The 25,614-nt window shown below is 31.0% G+C and overlaps 1 protein-coding gene across 3 annotated transcripts in view; it reads left to right on the forward strand.

The window, feature by feature from the left end:
* Nucleotides 1-25,614, forward strand: part of Trim9 (E3 ubiquitin-protein ligase Trim9) — a 67,790-nt gene that overhangs the window by 12,954 nt on the left and 29,222 nt on the right. The gene's annotated exons all lie outside the window — the stretch shown is intronic.

The raw sequence follows: 25,614 nt of genomic DNA on the forward strand, positions 1-25,614 counted from the left end.
AAATCAGTCTCGAGTGCTTGGTTTCTGCAACTGCTACCGCTGTTCTACTGATGCACATTTTGGTTACGCCAGTGGTTGGGTCTGCGGATTTAATCAACGGAACTGTTTCGTATACGTTAATTACTCTAACGAGAGTCTAGAATTATCGCGAAATTATTATCCCGTATATGGATGGAGATAATGATCAAATCTTGGGAATCTTTGGATAATTAATGCATCTGGTACTCCCCCTGATGAGATTATATCCATTTTCATGCATATTGATATTTATTTATTTATTTATTTTATAAGTAAATAAAATTTATAAATTCATATTCAATTTTTTTTTACATCATTTTAACAATCGAGAAAATAAATAAGATATTTTTATCGTTAAATTTTAGATCAGAGAAGTTTGATGTAAATTTTTGGCTTTTTTAATTAATTTTTTACATGATCTAAATTTTTTTTGTCACAAATTTTTATAACAAGTTTCTTTTAAGTAGACTGGAGTTTTCAAAGTCTTATCACAAATTCCTCCCGAAGCTATGACACCATAATTTATAACACTTAACATAATATCCATAATTATTATCTTCAATATTGAAACACACAAGAGCTCGGTTAATATTTAAACCGGATATTAATTTATAATTTCGATAAAAGAAAAAAATATCTTTCCGTTAATTAAACTTAGTAACTCTCGGGGTCTTTGAGTTAAATCTAAACCGATTACATTCTTTGATGTCTATTTGTTCTTTTGGTTGGCATAACGATGGTTATCACGTTACATAATCTTGTAAGAACTCACTGAGAGGCATCATTACAAGTGGGAATAATTATGTATATGCATTACGATACCGTACTGAGTTTAATTAATATTGGATCGCATATGTTAACAAATATGTGCCATTTAGAAAATAGTTGTCCAAACTGAACGGGCAGAAGAGAAGAGACGGGTGTTATTCACATGAGAATGAGGCTTTAACGCACCAACCGCAACGTTCGTACTAATTAATCCCCACTAATTAATTTCCAAATCGATTATGTTGAAATAATAATGTTTGTAATTTGAATGTTCGATTAATCATGTGTAACAACATACTGATCTGATAGTTTGGTAATTATTTATATTCGTAGTAAGTGATAACTGTTTGATTAATGCCAAAAAAACGGCGCCTTTTTCTGTCTGGAGTGTTCATTAAATTTGAGAATCGCCAGGGGAGCGGGCAATTAGATAATTGAGTGACGAGTTAACTGTAATTAATAAAATTTGACGCTATCTTAGACGCATCTGTACTTAATAGGTAATTTGTAAATTGCGATTCGAGGAAGGGTGAATTATTTATTATTTTATTTTTGTGTGACTGAACGATTTCGTGGAAGAGTTAGATTAGTTTCAGCCAGAATAAGAATAAAGGGAAAAGTAATGTGGGGCGAAATGGAAGAGATAAACTTGGGGAAAAGTGAGAAATATATATATACATATATATTGTATGAATAATAGAAGTAAAAATAATAATAAAAAGTATTTATTCAAAATTATTCAAGATGGATCAGGGTCTTGTTGGTGCTCACCTGGCTTGCTCTCATACTTTATAATACCAATTTCCAAATTTATACCGTCAAAGTGCCAAGTGATTCGCGTTCCCGACGTATACGCGGCTGGGAGCCATGTCGCATATTAATTTGTTGGCCATAGGCGGTACGTTCAAACCTGAGCAACAGTTTTGGCATGAGAAACCGCAAGATCGCATAGTCATTTCCATATTTTAGTAATTAACGAGACTGACGGACCCCAAAATTCACATGTAAGGGTAATAATGTAATACAATGTGAGCTTTGGATTTTTTATGACTCATAGGAGTTGAGTCGCTTTAAAAACAGTTGAGAGGTTTCGTATAAAAAGATTATAATTGCAATTTAAATTATAGGGGCTGAGGGCACTTTTAATCTCTGAAATTTTTGACATTAATCTGTCGTTAAAATTTTTACATGAATAATAACAGTAAAAAATACTATTATTTTTATTTGATAAATAACCCTCGTTAAAACTAGTAATTTTCTTACATCACTAATTTTCATTTAAATTCAACAAGCTACATTGTTCCACGCATGCAATAAAAAGTTAATAATTCAATTTCTTGTTACTAATAATTTTACGATTGAAATAACTTGGGCGTAAAATGATTGCATCCAAGAATTTCCCATAAAACAAATTAGCAGTATGGAATCACAGTATAATGTTTACTTTTTTTTTTTTTTTTTTTTTTTTACGGCTGAAAATTACTGGAAATGAAAATAAGTGGAAACAATGAAGAATATAATACCGTGATTTCTTCAAGTGGCTCATTATATTACATTTTATATTGCCTCCCTTCTTCTACTCGAATCCACTTATTTGTTTACACAAATAACGATAATTTTTTTACAATTTCAACTAAAGAAAAAAATTAGCTCGTTAATATCGATAATATATATATTTTTCAATTGAATCGAGCGTTGAATAATTGCAATAATTAGTCTGTTGAATGAGCATCAGTTAGTTTAGTGAAGCTCTTTTGTCTTTGAGACCATAAATAGCCGGAGAAATATATATATTTAATGAGAGATATAAACCACCGAAGTATAGCGTCTTGAATTTCTGAAATTACCTTCCAAGAGATGTTTCTGCTTGATCAAACAAATTTACATTGGTATTATCAGCATAAACATCATCTTGATGCTTATTATATTCCACTCAGTGCCGAGTCCTCAGGAGTTTGAATAACCGTGCTGAGAATTGAGTCCACCCAATATATACAACATATAATAGATAGATAAACCCGTATAACGAGGTCCTTGAGATGCACAATCTCGTCAATAGATGATTTTATGTCGGAAATTTCACCGGTATTAAATTTAAGATTTAAATAGCCAGGCACTCATTATCTAAACGGTTTCTTATCTACTGACCCTTCTTAGCCATTTATCGCGATTAATATCGAGATCGTTCATTTATTTTCACTCTACGATTTAATATTATTATTCGATCGTCAGTCCTTCTTGATATCTCCTCTTTCAAGACTTGAGACCCCGAGTTAGTGGCATTAGTTTAATCGTCAAAATTACACCTGGCTCTCGCGTGCTTCCGTAATACGATGCGTCGATTGAACGCGCTGGTAAAGTCGATCATAGTCGTTATGCCTAAGCGAGTGAAGCGGGTTTATACGCGCCAATTACCTTCTATTAATTAAACTGACGTTTCAGTTATTAAACTGGATGTTTGCGTGTTACATTTGAATTAAACTTTTCTCGGTATTATAAAATACTGTTTTAGATTTTTTTTTCATTCGATCCCCAGCTGAATTTTATTCTTGAATAACTTCAGCCAAGTTATATTTTTTTTTTTTAAATAAAATAAAAAAATTCACGGCTAAAGTAGGTGATGTGTATGTATATGTTCAATTTTTGCTCCTTTCGCATGAGCACATTGAGTTGAGTTTTAAAGTTGGTAAACTCTGGAATAAAATTTTCATAAGTGCGAATTTTTTAATCTAAGAACAATAATACAGTCACGTGATCACGAAAGTAGACTCCAGTGTATAATGGGTAATGGATAGCGGGTATTTAAATAATTATATGAATTCTAAAGAGTTGAATTATGATTTTTTTCTTACCCCAATAATTTTACTTAAAAGCAACTATATTTATTTCCGCATTCTCATGAAGTTTAATTTCGTTCATCTTTAAATTTTTTTGGTTATCTTCGCTTATCACGTTCCTTAGAAAATATTTTTATCACATTTACCGTTATTGTACTAAACTCGTTTGCAAGCGTTTTATTTTGCAATTTCTTATTTTACGACTGACTCTTCTGGAAAGTGCACACAATTTCCTGAGTGCTATTGAATAGTGCTACGCGGCCCTTATTATTTCACCTATTTCATCTACGACTAGATGTTATTCCTGTCGCCCAGATCTCGAATTAAATTGAACACGCTTTTTCAAATAAAAGTTCACTGCAGCACGTTGACTGCTAATGACGTCAATTTACTCCATTATTTAGATTTTATTTTCCAACCAATAAGTCACGTGCAAAATTTATATAAATATCAACAAACATAAATTTCAATTAATTTGCCATTTTTAGTTTTGTGACTAATGGCTTTATTGAAATCGTTCAAGTGGGTCAAGCCTGAGTAATAGCTTGAAAAATAAATTCATCAGTATTAAATTTATATGATGGCAGGAAATAAATGATCATTGATGACACGTGAAGTTTTTCACCTTTGACAGAATATAGAATATAGAATATAGAATATATGACATATACCGTCCCAGCTATGGACGCGGATCAACCAGTTATCTGCGGGTCATCAATTTTTGTTACCATCCACGCCCATGGTTGCATTCATGTGTAAATTTATATCTTGCGTCAATCTCCCTCGTGTTATATGCCTCCGTGTATACACATGTACGTTTATACTGAATATTCCTGTTATTATAGACAGACTGGCCACTGGTCAGTATAGTGCAGTGTATACCTAACCCGAGTCGAGGCTTGATGGACCATTTTCGAGGTATCATCCGCTCAACGACCGCTCGCAGGATTATATTGCCATTCGATGTTGCAGTAATAGGTGCTGATAATTTCATCGAACCATAAACTTCCGTGTTTTATATTTCAGACTATCAATTGTTTTATTATTTACATTTTATATTTAACACATGTTTTCATTCCACTCTGGATATTTTCCATCCATCAAAATTAAATTGAATAAAAAAATTCGATAGAATTAAAGAAAAATTATTTATTTTCACAGAAAATTATTTTAAAAATACAAGATTCATAATCATAATTTTTTTTTTCGTGCTTCAAGAATATATATTAAAATTTTCTACCAACAGTGGAGTCAATAATTATTCAAAATAACATTGTACAATATTGATAAACATAACATCATCCCTCGGGGGATTTTTTCCAATAACAACCAATCATACTTTTTTTTTTTTTTTTTTTTTTTTTTAATTAATTTATTTATATTATTTTCACAATAACAATATTATTACTGTGTTGAAATATATAAAAAAAAAAAAGACAATTAATTAATGAACTCTCCCTGAAAATTTCTCTTTTAATAATTATTAATTACAGCGAACAATTTTGATAAATAAAAATAAACTAAATTGAGATTGCATACATAATTAAATAAGGTTTGAAAAATTTTAAATGGACTCATACGAATTTTATTATCGTGATAAAATCAGCGAGTTTATTTGCATGAATGATTTATAATTAAATTTTATGCATCAATAAAAATCAGAGATAAATTCCGACAATAAACACGACAAATTAAATCATTTATAATTTTTAATGTTTTATAAATAATAATAAAATTATTGAAATAACAAACACGTGGCTTATGAATTTATCTCGACGAAAATTAGGGAGTGAAAAGGAAAAAATAGCGACGTACAATTTTTTTTATCAGCAGCGTAGTTTGTTGGGTGAATCGAGTCTGGAATTATTCAACCGGGCGGTCGACAAGTGTCCTTATTATACCACCCTCGCTTACTGGCGTGTGTCGAATCCTTTCGCGCTTCCACCAGGTTCCCACGATGTGTATGGCATATAATCAGGCGCAGAGCCCTTATACTCGAATAGCAATAGCAGTGGGTATATACATAGCCGTTGCAGTCGCAGTATAGTACTACACCGGTTCCACTTGAATCTCCCTTTCCTGCGTCGACCCTTTCATAATCGAGCAAACTGTCGTCCTCATCGTCGTCCTCGTCTACTTCGTAATCATTCTCATGTAGTTCTTCAGGGCATAAAATAAAACAAGTTTGTCTTTATCCATTTTACTTATTCTCAACTCGTTTCTTTATTTTATTTTTTTTTTTTTTCCACGTTTTCATTTATTTTTTATTCACTCTAGCACTTATTTGACAAGCGTTCGCTGTTTGTGTGCTTGTAGACTGCCAACGAATCCTTGCAAAAAGCGCCAAGGTTATCAGGACAAAAGATTCCGGTTTTGTTGCAAATATTTTACAAAACTTGAAACTTTTCAATAAAAAATTTAAATGGGCTTATCGAGTTATTGTTTTAAATTTTTTTTTTCTTTTTTTTAATAAAAATAATCCTCAGAGAGAACGTTAAAGTAAAGTAAGATAGATAGTTTATGTCCAGGGTAACTATTGATTTTCCATAAAAGGTTCCGGTTCGCGAATCAAGCGCGATAATTGGTTCATCATCAGCAGCTAAGCCCCTGGGGTGATTCGAGGTCGTACAATGTTATTGTTGGCAAACTCGTAAATTTTCACCTTTGCTCTTTCATTCTCTATTAATTAAAGAATGTGAAGAGTTGTCTACACTGACTAAGAGTAAGATGGAAGTTTGAGGTTAAACTCACTCAGAGCATCTAAGCGTCAAAGTGTAATGCTTTTGGCAGTTTTGTTAAAACTTTTATGGTTTTAAACTTTACTAACTCAAGATTCTCTGTTTATTATATTTTTCTTGACATATAATTTACTCTCTTTTGCTTTTAAAAATTTAACATCCTGTCTGTGTATTTTATACTTCAAATAAATTCATTTAGAGTGGAAAAAAAAGTTATTTTTCTCTATGAGTTTTACTTGGCACATCTTTTTATGGACGTGTTTGTTCTACAGTTTCAAAAGTTTTTCTTTTTTTTTTTTTTCACGTCGTTAAAATTAAAATCTTTTGAAATTTTTCTTTTTAGAAAGATTTTAATTATATAAGTTTCATTTTTATTATTTAAAGTAATGAAAATTTTCAAAACTATCTAAGATATTTTTTTATTCATTTTAACAAATAAATGTCTGGAGAGAAAGAAAGAAAATGTGTCGAGAAGAATTATAATGGTGTAATTCGACGTCGGTTTAAATACAAAACCAGCATTATGACAGTGGAATTAGTATAATAATAATAACATTTGACAAATAGAGATAAAAATAATCCTGGGTGAAATTTTCGAAAGCTTAATCCAGTGGCACTCTAGTTTTGATGTAGATGACAAGATCTTGGAAGTCGGTAGCTGGAAGTGTTCGCAGGTGATCCCTTCAAGAGCAATGTTATTTCACTGGGGGATAATCGCATGGATTTCCGCGAGGAAATTACTTTTCCAGGAAGAGGAGAGACGGATTTGGTGTGGCGTAAAAAATGAAAATTGCCGCTAAGGGGGGAATAATGTCTGTGAAATAATAAAAAATAAAACAAAAAGCAAAAAAAAAAAAGATTTTTAAAATCAACAAAGAAGTAATACTGACGGATTGACTAGTGAGTATGCCAGAAATCGCGTTTTGATATGACCTCCGGTGGGAAACGAACTCTATAGAGTCATCTCTTCCCATACTCTTTTTTATCCCGGCACTCGTGTATCGCTTGCAAAAACACATCAGCCATCAGGGACATTGAGAGCAAATGGAAACGCCGGGACGAGAATGAAAAAAAATAAATAACGAGACGAATGAAACTACTGGTGAATCGTTGATGAGTTCGATAGAACCAAAAAAACTATATCTAAATAAAAAACAGATCAATGCTGCTGTGATTGATGACATACATACTGTAACCAACACAGTTTGTATCGACGTAAAATGTCAATTTGTGGCTCTTGAACATTGTTCGATAATAGTTAAGTGCCGGTACTTGACTTACTTAACCTACTCGGTATTAATTAATTTTTTAAATGAGAAACAGATGGAGATGCTTTGTTTCACGTCGCTCTGCTCCACGGCGAAGACTCTTTTATGGCTTTCAGACATCTCGATAAATATTATTCTGGTTTATTTCAATTGAGTTTATTGAACTTTTGGAATAAAGACTCGTTTTTTGGGTCGGGAAAATTTTTTAAAATATTTTTTAATATTTTATAGTGATATAATTTACTCGTAGTTTTCTCTTATTGATTAAAATGTTATAAGCAATAAAAAACTATACGGTACTGCAGCAATGAAAGTCAATAAACAGTAATGAGCAATAATGAAAATTAATCATTATTAATATGAATGAACGGTAAAAAATTTTTTAATTATCTTCAATCGAAGCTTTTTAAATTTTTGCACGCACAGCAAACACTAATATGCTTACATCAATATTGAAGTTTACAGAGCTTTGAATATTATTCGGTTTTATTAAAATTTAATCATGCAAATATTTAATTCCATTTAAATTTATAGCACAGGAGTTAATTAAACATTAATATTACAAATCTCTGTTTTGATATCGTAGTACATAAAACTGCGTAATTATTTAGTAATCCGCTTCTGTTTAAATAATTATTAATATTCTCTTGTGAAGGTAAAGCATTTTCATCCGTGTGATTACTATCGTTGTAATTGTAAAACAATTTACCACAATACGGAAATGATTGTAGGTTTCATAACGATTGTGTGCATTAACGCTAAAATAAAAAGATTATATTTACTCGGTGCAATTTACGATTTTATTACTTTTTAAATTTGCTTAAAATTTATGGTAAAGTAGAACGTGTCTAAAATTTTTTAGATAAATAAAATTTAGTGAGAATGACCGTATTAACTTTCTCGGTTATTTGTACAAACTATAAACAGAAAGTTGCCAGTAAATGGTGTCGGTCCTAAAGCTCGTTTTCACACGGACACTTGTGCTGCATTCAGCTATGATATTTAGCAGACGAGTATAAACACACGGTAATTCTAAAATGTTCTCGTTTACACACACACACACACACACACACACACACACACACACACACACACACACACACACACACACACACACACACACACACACACACACACACATATATATATATATATATATATATATATATATATATATATATATATATATATATATATATATATATATATATATATATATATATATTTGCGACTGTGTATTTACCTAACCCCATCATTGTACAATTATCCTTGGCTGCTAAACTAATTCTTGTACATATTTTACGTTTGTCATTTTGCTTTCACGCCAAAAATAAACTTTTTAGTGTAATTATGCAAATGTAATTTCATATAAAAAAATACAAAAACAAATAAGTATCTTTTAATCCTTGTACCATAAAAAATTTTATCTCAAACTTACTTCATCACTCTCTTTGTGGAGCGTAATTAGACATAGAGGTTTTATATACAAAAGGATTTTAATCGAATATATGTCAAAGTAAAGTAGAAATTTTGTACACTGATAAAAGGATTTATAAATTTTTTTGAGGGGAAAAAACGACATTTATTACCAAAAATAATTTATCAAAAATTAAAAAAGTCAATTAAATATTAATAAAAAATTTATTTCACTTGTAAGAGTATATCGGACTTAGTAACACTTACCCTTGTATTCTCTCGAAGCAAAACAAAATTAATTAATAGGTTATTTTTTCAGAGGGTTGGAATATATACATTTAAAATATGTAATCCATTAAGACTTAACTTTTCTACACTATCGTGGGCATATTATTCAAAAGCACATGATATGTAAATATTTTTCTAGTCGTCAGGAACGATGGGTCTCTTGAGTTTATTTTCCATCTACATCGTGAACCCTCTTATTACTCCGCATTCTATTCTTACTTTCTTTATTTTAATACTACTACATTTTACATACTCAACAATACAGGAGATAGGGCTGCGCTCGTGTTGAATGAGCAAACGCACGTGCAAACAATCGCATGATCTATCTACACATATGAGCTGAGCAGAGAAACCTGAGTGAAGAGCCAAAGAGTCCCCGATAAATAAAAAGAGTATATCTGTACGTATATAATAAAGAGATAGAAAAAGAGGTGAAACGTACAATTTCATCGAAGTCCGTCTCATTGGTATAGCAGAAAATAAGAGAGACATGACTGCACACCCTATACTTTAATCCCTCTGCTCGGAGTTAAATTAGTGAAATTAGTTTATCCGCGGGGCATTCACAGGAAATTCTTTCTCGATGTATTTATAGTGGCGTAGTCCAAAAAATAGGTTGTAAAAAATTGAAAATTGTAGAAAAAATAAGGAGGAAAATTTTTCGAAGGAGAAATGTTCCAGCGGAGAGTAGGTAAGAGAATGAGGATAAAAGTAAGAATAAGAATAAGAAAAAACAGAAGCTTTAGCTTCGTCTGGAAGATGGAAAGATGATGGTAAACATTTATTTCCACAAAGAGAAAATGTTGCCAAGGTTTCCCTATAGCTTTTAAGGATCCCTGATGGCTGCTGAGATCTCAAAGTTTATTATAAATACACAAGCTAAACATCTGATGGCTGCCTACTGCCAACAAGACGATCCTTAGTTATATTCGCTACTAAGATGGTCAATAAAACAATAACCATTTCTTCTTTGTATATTATACATCATTAAAACTTTCTGAGAACAGGAAAGTAAGAGCAAATATTTCGTTTTATGTTTATTTTTTTTGATAAATATATTTTATGAATTTGTAGCCATTAGAATGGCTGAGTAAATACGGTGTACTTACAAGAAGTAAATATAATTAAATATAAATTAATTTTGAATTATTTAAATTATTGAAAAATTTTTTATGAAATTTTTTATGAAAAAGACATTTCAGAGAAAATGTTGAATAATATTGCATTGTGTTGATGAAAAGGGTAATTGCTTACCTCAATGTCAAACACAAGTTGCTCCGATGCTATCAGTCTCATTGACAATTTGCAATTGAGCATTTGAAGAAGGGGTTAGTAGTTACAACCTACAAAACACTTATCGACCTGACACTAGTAAATCGAGGAACAGCGGGGGAAGGTTAATCGACGGAACGATGACATGAACGTAGTGAAGGAGGCTATGTGATCGTCGATAGTAAAGCGATGCCACGGGGTTAAAACGGAGAAGGAACACACGATCAGAGGGGTAAAATGGGAAAGGGATAAAACCCACGAGTTAGAGCTAAATCTTGGGGATGAAAGTAATCGGTTGCAATCTGACACAGAGTACGCGATAGAGAGAAGGAGGAGGAGGAGGAGGAGGAGAAGAAGGAGAAAGGGCAAATGTGCTGTCTGAAGAAATCGAAATCGGTGTGGGTTTGATGTTTAAAAGGGAACTAAAATAAGACAACCCTCGGTGAAGTTACCAGTGGTAATAGCCAGGGTGTGAGAGACCTCTACTCAAGTAAAAGAAAATAAAATACGTAAGAAGTGACGGGTGAAAGTTAAATGGATATGACGGAGGCTAAATTGCCGCCTTGGGTTTATTTTTCTCTTCTCTCGTGGAATTTTTTTTGACAATGCTTTAATATTTTAATTTTATTTTACACCGTGGCTTTAATTTATTTTACCGCAGCAATTTATTAACTTATTTTTTTTTTGATGCAATAATAATAATAATAATAATAATAATAATATTAGAAATTTAAGATTGTTAATAGTGAATATTATTTATCAAATCTTGAAATTGGACTCAATTAAACTCGAGCTCTGACATTTTACAGTTTATCTTTCAACAGAACTCAATCAAATTTTTGAAACACTTGAATTCTCATCGTACTCGCATCCCTCGTGTTAAAGTTTTAAACTCAATGATTCAATTTATCCAAGTCTGCGAAGGTAGTGAATAGTGTCTTGAGGCTCTAGCTCCAGATCCAGATCCAGACCTAGATCCTCACTTCGGGTATAATGTAAAATAAGACCGAAAAGACTGAGCGAGTGTAAGAGAAGAGTGATGTGGAGTGTAGTCAAAGCAATGCGGTATTTTCACCAGAGTAAGACTCAACCAGTCAACCGAGTAGCGACAAGTTTCACTCAGTAGAAGAGGGTTACAAATCATGGTTGAAGGGTCGGAAGTAAACCTAGTTGGACATTTCGTCGGGTGTGAGGTATAAAATTGTGTGAATGGCAAGAAGAAGGGTATAAGGGATAAGAGAAATGAAATCTGTGAATGATGTGATATATTTTCGGGGTCTCTGCTCCTGCTCATGGATTCACCTAAAAAATAAGTGGATAATAGGTGATAGATTGCTCTCCTATATCTAAAGTAAGATACGCGAAACAGAAGCACGTATTGTTATCACCAATTCCACGCAGTTTATATGGCTGTATATATTTCAGAGGGTGACTGGATGACAGGTAAATCTGAAAAATCGTTTTCACTCATAACTTTTATTTCCATGCCCCTGAATTCACGAGATAACAGATCGTATTTTTTAAATTTATTAACTATCAGCTCTATGTTAATTTGAATAATTTTTTTTTTTTGGTATTTCACATCTAGTTAGTTTAATCCTTGTAAATTTTATGAGTGACAATAATTATTTATCTCTAAAATTTTTTCACGACGGAATTTTTTTCTAATTACATTATCGACAAAAATAGAAACTAGGCGCGTGTAAAAATTTGAGTTATTTTTCAAAAGACTCTACTTTTAACAAAGTTAAATTTAGAGAGGAGCCCTAAGTTTATTATCACAACGTTTTATATTCTATTGAATGAAAGTTTTCTGGTTTATTATATTTAAGATGTTTGTTGTTAGATAAAAAAAATCTTGACACAATACAAATTTAAGCTGATTTATTTATAAGCTAGTCACGATTATACTTACACAGAATCTTATTGCGGAGTAGAGAAGTAAAGAAAGTTGGGGTGTGACACTACTCCCCTCGCTGTTTTTACTTCTCGAATATGTCCCCATAGTAGCATCTGTTCTGTCGGTATTCTCACGGCAACCAAAATAGACTTTGACTCATTGCCAAAATTTGCCACAGCATCTCTTCACACACACCGTAACGCACAATATCAAGTTTGTGCTCGAGAACTCGTACATAAACTTTCCTTGGAGTACCTGCGAAAAAACTCATCAATCTCTCACTTGAACAAATTACTCTACTTAAATAAATAAATAAAAAAAATTAACCGTATCATAAAATTTATTCACGTATCCAGGAGTTTCAATTATCGGATTTGATAATTGAAAATAAGTTCACGGGTGTAATTAAACTAATATCCTTTTCGGAAGCGAGTAAACTGGCTCTTATTCAGGCGTTTTATTTGTCCAGGTATGACTAACACGTGTGAAATAGAGGCACTAGTTACATTGCGCAAATATACACCGAGTATAAGTTTTTAAAAACTATCATTGTACGGCTGTAATTAACCCGAGGTTACGCCCTCGAAATTTTCGCCTTTCTACTATCCCGAATCTACGCTCCGGCATATCACCCTTGCTGCTGTAGATTCGTATGTGGATGTGAGTACTCTCACGTTAAATGTATGCATAAATGTTACGAGTGTATATATGAGACCACATATTATACAGTCCGGAATTTCACTCAGGCGATAAATATTCGCAGTACTGTGTGTTATATATTCAAGGGATTGTGTGTAACATCTAGCGTATTTTCAAAATTGCTATTATTACACACTCGCATTTGAAACTCCATTGTCGGGTAAAATATACATCGAGTATGTTACGTATGTACATAACATATAGAGCTCAAACTCACTGATAGTCATGATAATGATAATAATTATCATAATAATAATAATTACCCTTTAACTTTATTATTTACATGTACAGCCGTTTTCCCTCGGAATATTTGCCGTAAACAGGACTGCCTGGATTCAATAATGAATCCCTCGGGCCGGTTTTTTATTTATCATTTGACTGATAAAAAAAAATTAATAAATTATTCCATCAAATAGAAGGAAATATGTCTTTTGAAGAGCGCATATCGATATATACGGTCAAGCGCATTAGGTATTAAATAAATAAAACGCTGGTATATAAACAGCGTACAGTACTACTATAGTGCGGTGTATGAGTATGAGTATGAGTATGAGTAGGTAGTTAGGTCGTTTGGCAAGATACATAAGGACGAAAAAGCCATTACATAGTGCTACTAAGCACGACACATGTCGTGACCGCTTATAACCTTCTCCATTCCTCTCTTTCTCCCTTTATTTGACCTCCCGCTGGCCCCTGTTGTGTCCCCGCCTCACCCAATTTGATAGCGGAAAATGCACCCAGCCAAAGTCAATAAGTTCCCCCTTCGTTACGGGTCTATAGGGCCTCATTCGAGCTCTCTGCCAATATAATGTCTGTCCTTGTGTGTCGTGATTGCCCCACTAGTACGACATACCAATGTGTGTGTCGCCTCTATGGTCTACTCACAGATAGAGCTACTGTATACCCTTCAGATGTTCGCTCTGACCACTCTGCAAACTATGGACAACTACCATCAGCTCTCTGTACCATCAGTTCTGCTGGGTGACTCTTCTGCGGCTTGCTGGGTGGTACCCATTTCATAAAAGAACTACATTTCATGTTAACGGAAACTATTTGTTGTCGCAATAAATCCTTTGCTTTGATCCAGTTTTTTAATCGGTACAAATATGATACTGAAAAAAAATTCTTTGATCGAGAAAAATGTTCATTTTTAAATTTAATTCTTGTTTTTAAATGTTCAGTTTGCAGTATTTCAAGAAAAAAAAATTTTTAATTTAAAATAAATAATTTTCTTAGTTCAAGAATTTTTTTAGAGCACTTTATATTGTAAATTTGAGAAACTGGGCCCATAATCTTAAACATATTATCCTGGAAATGTATGTATGGGTCGTTAAAATAAATGTTAAAGTCGGTCTCTCGAATATTTAGGGCATATAAATTTATACCATCCAATAAAATCCGAACGAAATGACATTAGTAGCAAAGGCTTGGCTATTAGATGCTCAATTTGCACGCAAGAAATGGGTGGGAATGTTACTTATACCGTTACTGCGTTGAATAAGTATCAGTACCCTAGATTGTAGCATCGCAGAATGGTATACATGTATAGAGGAACGCAGAAAACTTGGCACACGAAAACATCTGCGGACTTCTGGGGGTTGAAACACACTAGGGTGGTGCTCAGCTGATGTGGGCGGAAAGGTTGCAGTGTCGTTCTATCGAGAGTAAACGACTCTTAAGGGTGTGTATGTGGGAGCAAAGCAATTTGTCGTTCTCTTCTATTCCACGATTTTTACGTCTCGTTTCGGTCATTTGTTTCCTAGTATATACTTATGGAAAATACGTTACATAAACGCAACTTGGTTATTTATCTTTAGTTTAACCTACGTTATGTATTTTTTAGTCCATGTTTTCAGAGTAAATATGTAAAGTGGGTTTAATAAACTGTTTGGGAAATAAAGGCCGAAGTTTTTTTTTTTTTTTTTTTTTTTTATTTATATTTGAAAACTTATTAAATTCAAATGAAAATAATGAAATAAAAATAAGTAAGGCAGTAATATAGATTTATATATATATATATATATATATATATATATATATATATATATATATATATATATATATATATATATATATATATATATATATATCGTGATTCTGAGAGCGTTCAATCGGCATTGAAAGACGGAAGCAAAGAGATCGAGTGGATGAAACTCTCGTGATTCACTAAAGCTACTATATACCATCACGATTTTACTATACGTTTTTCGTTCCGATTCGCCTGTTTGGCAGTGGGTACTTATTCTAAAAGCACCCTGGTCTATAACTTTTTACATTATCCTCTAAGTAAAAATCTCAAGTCGAAAGTTGATTGAATTGTCAATGATTATATTGATAAAAAAATATTATTGAAAGCATTTCAATAAAACATGTGTACTTGACTTTCTTATAAAATTCATTTCCCCGTAAATATTTTGATAAATCTGTATAAATTCACTTTTTAAATTTATTACCTTGACAGTTTCATATAAAAATTAAATTAACTTCTTTTAATTAAAAAAAAAAAAAAATTATTCTAAAGAAAATCAGTCTTTCTAGATTAAGGCAATAAAAATAATACAGATTTATCGTTACAAAAATTGATAAGGAGATTAAGATTTTGTATACATTATTATATATATATATATATATATATATATATATATATATATATATATATATATATATATGTATAACTGCACTCTGCACGCGAGATATTATTATGTTTTTCATGCGTTTGTTATAGCAGTGTAGTATAAAATGTATATAAAAATAATCACCTGCATAACATGACAATCTTCTATAGTCATAGGATCTGGTTATTCGTAAGGCACTTTATTGTATAAAGCACTTAAGCTTTTCTCGCATATTCACGTATTCATATTGCACGAAAGAAAGAAAAGGAATAAGAGGAAAATTTTCAGCCTTTACTCGTCTCTCGCCATTTCCAAGCTACTTTGCCCTGCCACTAACGCCTCTTTAATAAATACTCACACTGAAATATACATCTACATGAGACTATAATACGAAATACGCAAGCTCACACTAAAATTCCCATACTGTCTCTACTTTTTGGTCATATCTCTTTCATCTTCCGAAAATAACTCACAAATCCCGCGCACGAACTCTCATCGCCTGAAAAGTAACGAGTTTATGTTACTATAACTTAAACTCCCAGTAAAGGCGAAGAAGAACTAATCGATTCATTCAGATTATTACTCCGAAACCGTTAACTTGTCCTGTTATCTTCTCATCTCCTTTTAGTCTTTATTATTAGAGGCCTTCATACAATAACACGCTTTTGTTATGTTAACTTAAATATTAGGGTTTGGTTACTTAGCATTTAAAAGAATACAATGTTTATCTTACCGAATAGAAGGCGTTTCTAAGAGGCTGCTAGATGAATACACTAAATAAACACTGTTCTAATTTTTATTAAAACATTTGATTTTTTTTCGTGGGAATTTTTGTAATTAATTGTCTGTTCAAGTCTAGATATAAAAATACAATTCGATAAAGCGCCCAGCGGAGCTGGTAATTAAATAAACCCGTGAAAATATTTTTTGAAATAGTTTGATATGCAATTTAAAATTTTTTTTAATTATTACACTGATAATACTTTCACTAAAATCTCCTTAAACAATTTTTTTCCGATTGTTAGATAAACTGTGAAAAATTTAAAAAGGTTAACAGTATTTTGTCGACGCATTTACACATAAAAAAATAAAGTAATTGGTTTTGAAGGCAATTTCAGATGAATACATTGTTAGTTTCGCACTAATGCGTTCCCTCTGTTTCCGTATGGAGAATACACATAAACACACGAATACAATACAAACATAGATAGTTCCATAGACATATGTTATGTTTAGCCAAAGACCCATTGATGGAGTATAGATGTAGTCGATAGTTGCATCCACATCAATAGAGAATGTCTGATGGAATTCAATACGTCAGAGGGGACAAAAGGAACAGTGTGTGTGTGTGTGTGTGTGTGTGTGTGTGTGTGTGTGTGTGTGTGTGTGTGTGTGTGTGTGTGTGTGTGTGTGTGTGTGTGTGTGTGTGTGTGTGTGTGAAGCCGCTCCTGAGAAAAGCGGAAAAAATCACACAGTAAAATAAATAATTAGATTTTTTTGAATTGCAATAAATTCGTCTTCTAATTCCAACATTGTTTAGTGTCAAATTTTTTATCGCTCATCCCCTAAAAAGATAACTCAGCTTATATTTTGACGTTTCAAATTAAACTGTGACATTATATTGAGGAAGAATAAAACAAGAAAGTTTTGGAGAAGGGTCAGATTGACTGTCAATGATCTAAAGCCAGTTACAGTCGGAACGAGATAATTTTAGGATATGATAGCTAAAGAATAGACTGCAACTGTCAAATCGGTTGGTTATTTTGAAGCTTACAATAAACAAAGCGAAATATGACATCAGAAACATTTCTGCCTTAAAGCAGAAAGTGACCGATTTCTATCGCTGAGTCTCGTTGCTCTGAAATTGGCTTTCCAACTGGTTTAACAGAAATCAAAGCTGACAGTATCAATATAAGTATGAAAACGAATGATTGGAATATGTTACTTCTTTGTAACATTTTAAAGAATAAGAACAAAAATAGATTAATTTATAAATTCCAAACTCCTTTTATTAAATTTCAATAATTTAATATCGCTTCTATTTACTTAAAACAGTGAATTTTTATCCCAAAATCGATTACTGCAGATGGAATGATCGCTTTTCAATTTACCAATCCATCAATATCACGATGACGAGTTGATTGAATTTTTGAATTAAAAATGAAATAAAATAATAAAATACACATGAGTGCACGTGGATAGATAGTACAGTGAATAAGAGAATGAAGATAGATTAACATCAAAGGTACTGATCGGATAAATATTAAAAATTCCACAGGATTTTTTTTTTTTTTAATTTATGAATTTTTTGTTTTATATCCATTCAGTACTGGCCCACGTCCCAATCGACCTGTCACCCCGCGACAGTTCCAATCAGTCAGTTGGCATTGTTAGCCCATGCGTCAATCGAATCGGCTATATATGACGACCAACTACTCATCAATATCTACTGAAGGGTTCTGCTTCCATTTGACCTATTTGTTATGTTTCTGGCTCGCTAAAAATTCCTCTACTTCTCAATCCAATCTGCAATTCTAAGAACTAATTGCTATTCAGAATTGCCCGTATTATTCAAACATTCGATTTCAATTGATAAATTGGTTCTATAAACAAATAAGATTAATAGTTAAATTTTTTTAGTGAAGTTTAAAATTGAATAGTTCTAATTTTGGAGTTTAATTTTCATTTGTAAAATCTTTTAGGGTGGGCTCCCATTAATCAGTTCAATAAAACAACATCTAAGATATTCAAATTTTAATGATGGATAAAAATAAACGCAAGTATGAAATATTAAGACGCGTATAGTGAATTCTAAATTTAGATAAAGAAATGCAAGACATGATCTTTGTCCATCACAACTTGAAATGCTTACTGTCAGTTCTTTTCTTTTCAGTAGAGCACGTCAAGTGAACCCCCGTTCAAAAGTACTTTTCGACTTGTTCTCTCATCTCTAGACTTCTTTATGTTTAACTTTTATTTTATTATTCTTATTTAATACTTTTATTTCTCTTGTTGAGTTGATCTTGCGCCAGATATCGTTACGGGATTCGCTCTTTCTCATCATATCCAATTTATGCCATCAACTGTTAACTTTTCTTTGATCTTATTTCTCGTTGATGCATCTCATCGTTTTTCTTTACTTTCAATAACATGACGCGATATATTAATAGACATTGACGGATCTCTTTCATTCTTATGATCAATTAATTTATTAGAAAAATGTCTTTTATTTACATTGTTCACTTTTTGCGTTAATCATTAATTGTCCGGTGTAAACAAATTTGTCTACAGCTGAATATGAAAACAATGGAATGAAATTCGGGAAATGAATTTGAAATTGACAGATGAGTGAAGACGACAGTAAATGAATAATGCTATTTCATTTACAATTAGTATAATTGCCGTTGACGTCCCTTGATTAGGATAATTTGATAACTGTAGAGTTTCACATGTGTCGTGGATATCGATGAAAGTTAAAATTAATTTATCTCGTGAGAGAGTCATTTTTGAATTAACAGTCTGCTGGTAGTATGCTGTAAAAGACTTTAACAAAGAGACAGAGAACCACTAGACGGAAAGGGATGACGTAACAAAAGTATAATGAAGGGTCGGGTCTCGTGTGAAATGGATGTTAATCCACCGAACCGCCACCTGCTTAATTTTTTATCATTTTTCAATAATCAATAGCTCTTAAAATCATAATTATTTTTTCCAAAAATTTATTTTTATATTTTTGCAGTTAATTTTTTAAAGTACAATCTAAATAAATAAAAATACCAATAAATCGCAACTAATCATCTGGATAACTAGTATCATCTTTTCAAGTAGTAAATAAAAAGGATTACCCACACTTTGCATTCAATAAATTAGCAAGTTGTTAAATCTGGGCAGTAAATAAAATGTTTCTTTCCTTTGATCTTAAATCTAGATTTACTCCACGCTCGCGAATAAATTATTCCGGCAAACCCCGCCTCCAGTTTGTTTACAAAATAATAATTAAATTTAAAGTTTAATTGAAAACATCGATTGCTTTAGAAAATTACAAATACATATTAAACATTTATTTGCGGATCCGATAATCAGAGCTCTGGTCACTCTCGAGTGTTTAATTATTTACTTTTAATTAACAAAGTACCATTTAAACTTCATTTTATATAAATTAAAGCGCCTCATAAGAAGTTGATGGTCATTATTTTAATTGACACATCAAACAGTATATTAGTAATTTAATTAAATTAATTCGTGCTCATATACTTGGTGAGAAATCTCCAGTTTTTTTCATACCTTAAAAAATATGTCACTAGCAAATTAAATAACAAATACTTGAAGCTTATAATGTTCCATTCTTCGTATGCGGATTTTTAACATATGTGTACGATTTTTGCGGGTTATATATTAATATCTGTAAAATTGGTTTTTAAAATATGCCCATAAAAATGATGTGAGGTATTCCGTAAAAAATCTGCTCTAAGTAATGTAATAAATGCATAAAGTGTATCCATCTATACGTATATGTACAAAATACATATGTATAGACGTTTGAGGATGATAGGGTAGAGTTGAAGTGAAGGAGCTGACTCGTACGAGTAAATCAGTATTCATATATTCGCTCTAGAATCTCTACAGCCTTTCCGAAAATCAATACCTAATGAAATCAATGTTGTTGCCCGTCAGCAGATCCGAGTCTTGCAGATTTGAGTGCTGACGAAATCTGTTAGGTTACATTAGGATATTAACCATGAAATTTATAATTTTTTTTTTTTTATTATTGCTATTACTGTAAAAATAAACCGAACAGTGGTACAATGCTACACAGTATTATAAATCGAACATTCGATAATATAATCAATTGAATTTTATTTAAATTCACTCTACTCTTTCAATTATTTTAATTGACAACTTCAACTGACAATTTAAAACTAAACAACATCGCTCGCTCCTATTCAAATTTCGCTATTTTATTCAAATTGCATTATTACGCTTAATGCCATTTAAATTTTACTTTTATTCCTCGGATGATTAATAGTAATCGATTGTGCGAAATGGAATTAGTATAAATTCATTAAAAGTCTCATCATTTTGTGCTACATCGACTCAACTCAACTGGTTAAAATATATATATCACTTGTTCCTTTCTCAACTTTTTTACAACTTTTCTGATGGCTCTGTATATATCACTCGTTTAAATCTTCTCAGTTTATTTTTAAGTTTATTTTTTTTTTTTTTTTTTTTTTTTTTTTACTTTGTCACTTCCTGTCGACGGCGTCGTCTTCTCTTTCCGCTTTGGTAATCTCCAATAGTAAGTTTAAATTCTGAGGTTAAACAAATTTAATCGTAAAATAATAATAATAATAATAATAATAATGATTATAAGAAAAAAAGTGTACCATAAAATTCAATTTCATCGATCGCTTTTTACGTATTTTTTATTTATTCATTTTTTTTAAACGAACATTGATTTATCGTAAATATATTCGTACGTAAAATAAAATGAATTGTGTATATAAAAGTGAGATAAAGTTATAAAAAAGTAACTGAAAAATAAAATAGGTAGTTGAAAGGCTTTCGCCGTTGAATAAAAATTTTCACCTTTATCACAACACTATAATTCATTTTTATACTCTTAGTTCTTTTACCGCGCGTTTACGCGAGGAGAATCATCTTTAAAAAAGTTAACGTGTGGTACGAAAATTTTTCGGATAAATATTCATATATAAATATTCATACTTTAATATTATACGTGATTTTTAAATTTCAAAAATTCAAAAAATTACTTGGACAAGTTTTTAATCTTTTCATTTATTTTATCAATTTCAATTTTATTTTCCATCATTTTTTTTTTATTTTAAACAATCGAAAGATTATTACGCAAAACAAAGAAAACATTTTTAATATATTTTTTCCTGTTATTTATTTTCTGTCTCTGATTCGAGTACACTTTCATTCGGTTGTTGAATTTTGTCCATTTCATGTTATATCTTCGAGCTGTGCCAGCAAAAAGGCCATTTCTTTCCGGATTAATATCTTTTATTACAAAACAAAAGGAGAAGATTTTTGTGTTTTAATACAAAATGTAAGTGAAATGTTGGTTATTTATTAAAAGACAGTTAATTAATAACTCCAATAAGTGAAACCCTGAGAAATTCATGAAAATTCATCAACCGCGGGCGTAACTTTTGCGACGGTAGTCAAAGAAACTTTAAAGTCTTTGAGAATATTCGTTTGGGTAAAAGAGAATTTCAGACTGACCTTGTGCTTTTATTTGAAAGCCAACTTATAATTCCAAGACTTTTTGTCTCTCTGATTAAATGAATTGAGAAAATTGCCGAAAATAAATGAAAAAATTTCCGCTTATTCAGCAAACGCAAATTATATTTTTATCTTCTATTCCAATAATGTAAACTTGATAATAACAGTAATTAAATAGTGAAATTTAAAGTTTAAGTTAAAGTAATGAGTTTTAATTACAAAAGTTTCTTTCAACTCAATTATTCTCTTGATTATTTCTCTTTTATATTCGAAGACCTTTCTCAGTTTTAATAAAAAATTTATTGAGAAACAGAGGGACAATATATATATATATATATATATATATATATATATATATATATATATATATATATATATATATATATATATATATATATTATAAAAAAAATTCCTGGTGGTTATGTAAGTGAATAAAGTGTACTATCAGAGCTAGAAAAAGTATATATATTACCGACAAAACCCAAGGTGATATAACTTGTTAGAAATAGTGATGAGGTGAATATCCGCAGGATAGGAATAATTTATGAAGCATCGACCCAAAAGAATTGTAGTCTACGTCTACGTCTGTGTGTACTTTGTATCATCCAACAAAGTATGTACACACAGAGGGAGGCGGTTTTCAGCAAATCGATAGAACCCGAAACAAGAATGACCTACCGACCAATTTAATTAAATTCCAATTGTGTTAATCGGATTTCCAGTTATTCCTTTAACGTCAAAGAAAATCGTTATTTGAAAGAGAAGTCCAGCCGAACGTGAGGATGAATAATTTATCCACCATTTCATTCAAAGATTCCGATGGATATATAATAAAAATAATAAATGATATTAAAATCTTTTGAGATTTAGATAGTGAATTAAAAAAATTTTATTTGTTTGTAAAATTCAATTCAATCAAAAAATATAAATTTTAATTAATCTTAAACCAATAATTTTAATTTTAAGTTTTCAGAATGTCCAAAAAAATTTTTGGAGAAAATATTAGTGACTAGAAAAAAAATAAAACAATTTTTAAAAATTTTGAGGTACTCTTAAAATTTTTTTTTCAAACTGATTTTTTAGATAGAGCTCTTAAATTATCATACAAGGCTTGAAAACTAAAAATAGTCAGATTATTTTAGCCACCCTAATAATTATAATGCTTAAAAGTATTAATTAATATCATTTTGGACTAATGAGGATGAAAATTGAGTTAGTTGATAAACTCATTGCGCAAATAAAATAAAAAAAGATCAAAGGTACTTTTGGTGATCGTTATTCCAAGCGGAAGGTATTTATATAAAGGCAAATTTATATATAAAACGAGTGAGATAAGGGCTGAGGGTGTGCAATGCAAACTACTGGCTGAAGTAGTAAAATTTCTCGTAAGGGGAATATTTACTACTCCCACATTTGTATATATGGGCTTATATAAAAAGGTCGAGTATTTAATGGGCGTTTCATATATAAATTAATTGGCAACTTAAGAGTCCGGGACCAAGGTCGGGGGTAAGATAGAGGAACTAAGCCTTCTCAGTATACAATCACTTCTCTAGTGTTTTGTTATCGTTTCTTTGGCGAAAACCAGTCAGGGGTGAATATGATTTTTTTAGATGCTCGTTTTTCAAGCTCTCCCTTTTTATATAAAGCTAAAAAAGTGAAGGGAAGTTAAGGAGAAGTCAACGAGGGTGAAGAGATTCCTGATGAGATTGCTTGAATTTTCTTACCGTGTTTTTTATTATATGTGTATAAATAAAAGAACGAAACGATGTGCTTGTTTAAAGCACACGTTCTACCTACTTTTTTGTAATTTATTCCTCTCGAGTGAATTGTTCTATAATTTATTTTTAGAGGTGAATCCATGAATCGGCAGTTAATTTTTAGTCAAATGTGGTTAATAATTCAAATACAAACTCGTATGCCCAAATTGAAATACGATTGAATGATTTATGAGTAAAAATTCACATCTGATTGATGTAAAAAAAAAAAAAAAAAGAACAAATTTTACGTTCAAATATTTGAAATTGATGATTTCATTTTATATACTCGCTGCATATTCAAATAATTCAAGAATAAATTTTACTGTCAATCAATCAGTTTTAAATTTAATTTTTATAATAAAAATTATTTGCATTTATTGCTAAAAATAAATTTTTATTGACAAATTGCTCTGAAAATTTCTTGATAAAATTTTACTTCGGAGTGTAAAATTAAAAATTTTATTTACGAGATAAGTTAAGAATTTATGAGTCAAAAAAAAAAAAAAAGCAAAATTGAGGAACAAAAAATACGGCAGGTTAATTGATAAATAATTTAAAAAAGTTGAAATATTATTTTAACCTAATATAAGGAAAACGTTTAGCTTGTGAGAGGAAAGTTCTGCGTCTTAAAAAGAATATCCAAAGAAATGGCTTGGAAAGTTAAATTTAATGGAATAAGTTAGAGTGTCAGGTGGAGTTTTCAAGTGAAAAACAAGCCGAATCGAGTTACGTTGTGGTCGTAGGCCAATTTAACTCTGTAGCATTAAAGTAGAAAAGAAAAGAAAAATATTTGATAAAGATATATGCATTCTATTTATCTATCTTCGGGAGATAAATTTAATGTTCAGCAATGTATATAATATCAACTGAAGGATATAATAAATGATTAAGAAAGCGTATAGACCATGTACACTATATATTATTCGTGACTGGATGATTAAGGGAGATCACGATCGCAACCTTTGATTCTTATATTCACACGGTTGCCTTTATATTGGTGTTATTGGTCCTGTCGCTGTTCCAATCGCAAACTGATGGACTGTCGCAGGTTATTATGATAAGTTTAAATATATTACCCTTTGGCCAATGTCAGTCGAAACACACAATATACCATTCAGTAGAATAGAGAATGGAGCAGACCTCGGATAAAATGTATTCCAGACTTCCAGACAACCCGTCGATCTTACTTGAATAAGGAACGCACACTAATGTCCAAGCAAATTACTTCGTCTTTCTGCGATTCTAAACTGACATGACGTCGTATATACAGATATAGAGATTTATCTAGAATAAAAAAATAAAAAAAAAAAAAAAAAAGATTTTCACTCTTTGAATTTGACTGCTACCAGACTGTATCTTTCTTTATATTGAATTTATGAGAATTGAGCACAAGAAGAAAATGCACGCAATAAAATGCCTTTATCGCATTTTTCTTTGTTGTGTCTTGAGAAAGTCTTGATCGTAAGGAAACAATGTCAATAATTTTAATGATATAAAAAGATTATATTTATTTTTTTTTTATTTCAAAATAAATACAATAAAAATCATGATTTTATCAAAGTAAATGTTTTATAGATGAAATTTTACTCAAATAAATTTAAGTACGAATATTCGATAGCGAGATATTTAATAAAAGTATTTCAGTAAGAATTTTTGAATTTTTACTGCTGGAAAAAAATTTGATTTAAATTTAAATTTATCAGGATTTAATTATAAGTTATTTTTTAATTTTGAATCTAGAGATAGAGCATTTTGAAATGCAGCATAATTACTTATCATCATAAAT

This window comes from Cotesia typhae, unplaced genomic scaffold (assembly GCF_013202065.1).
Source record: "Cotesia typhae breed Kobodo isofemale line unplaced genomic scaffold, CoteBio_Ctyphae contig_48, whole genome shotgun sequence".
Taxonomy (NCBI): domain Eukaryota; kingdom Metazoa; phylum Arthropoda; class Insecta; order Hymenoptera; family Braconidae; genus Cotesia; species Cotesia typhae.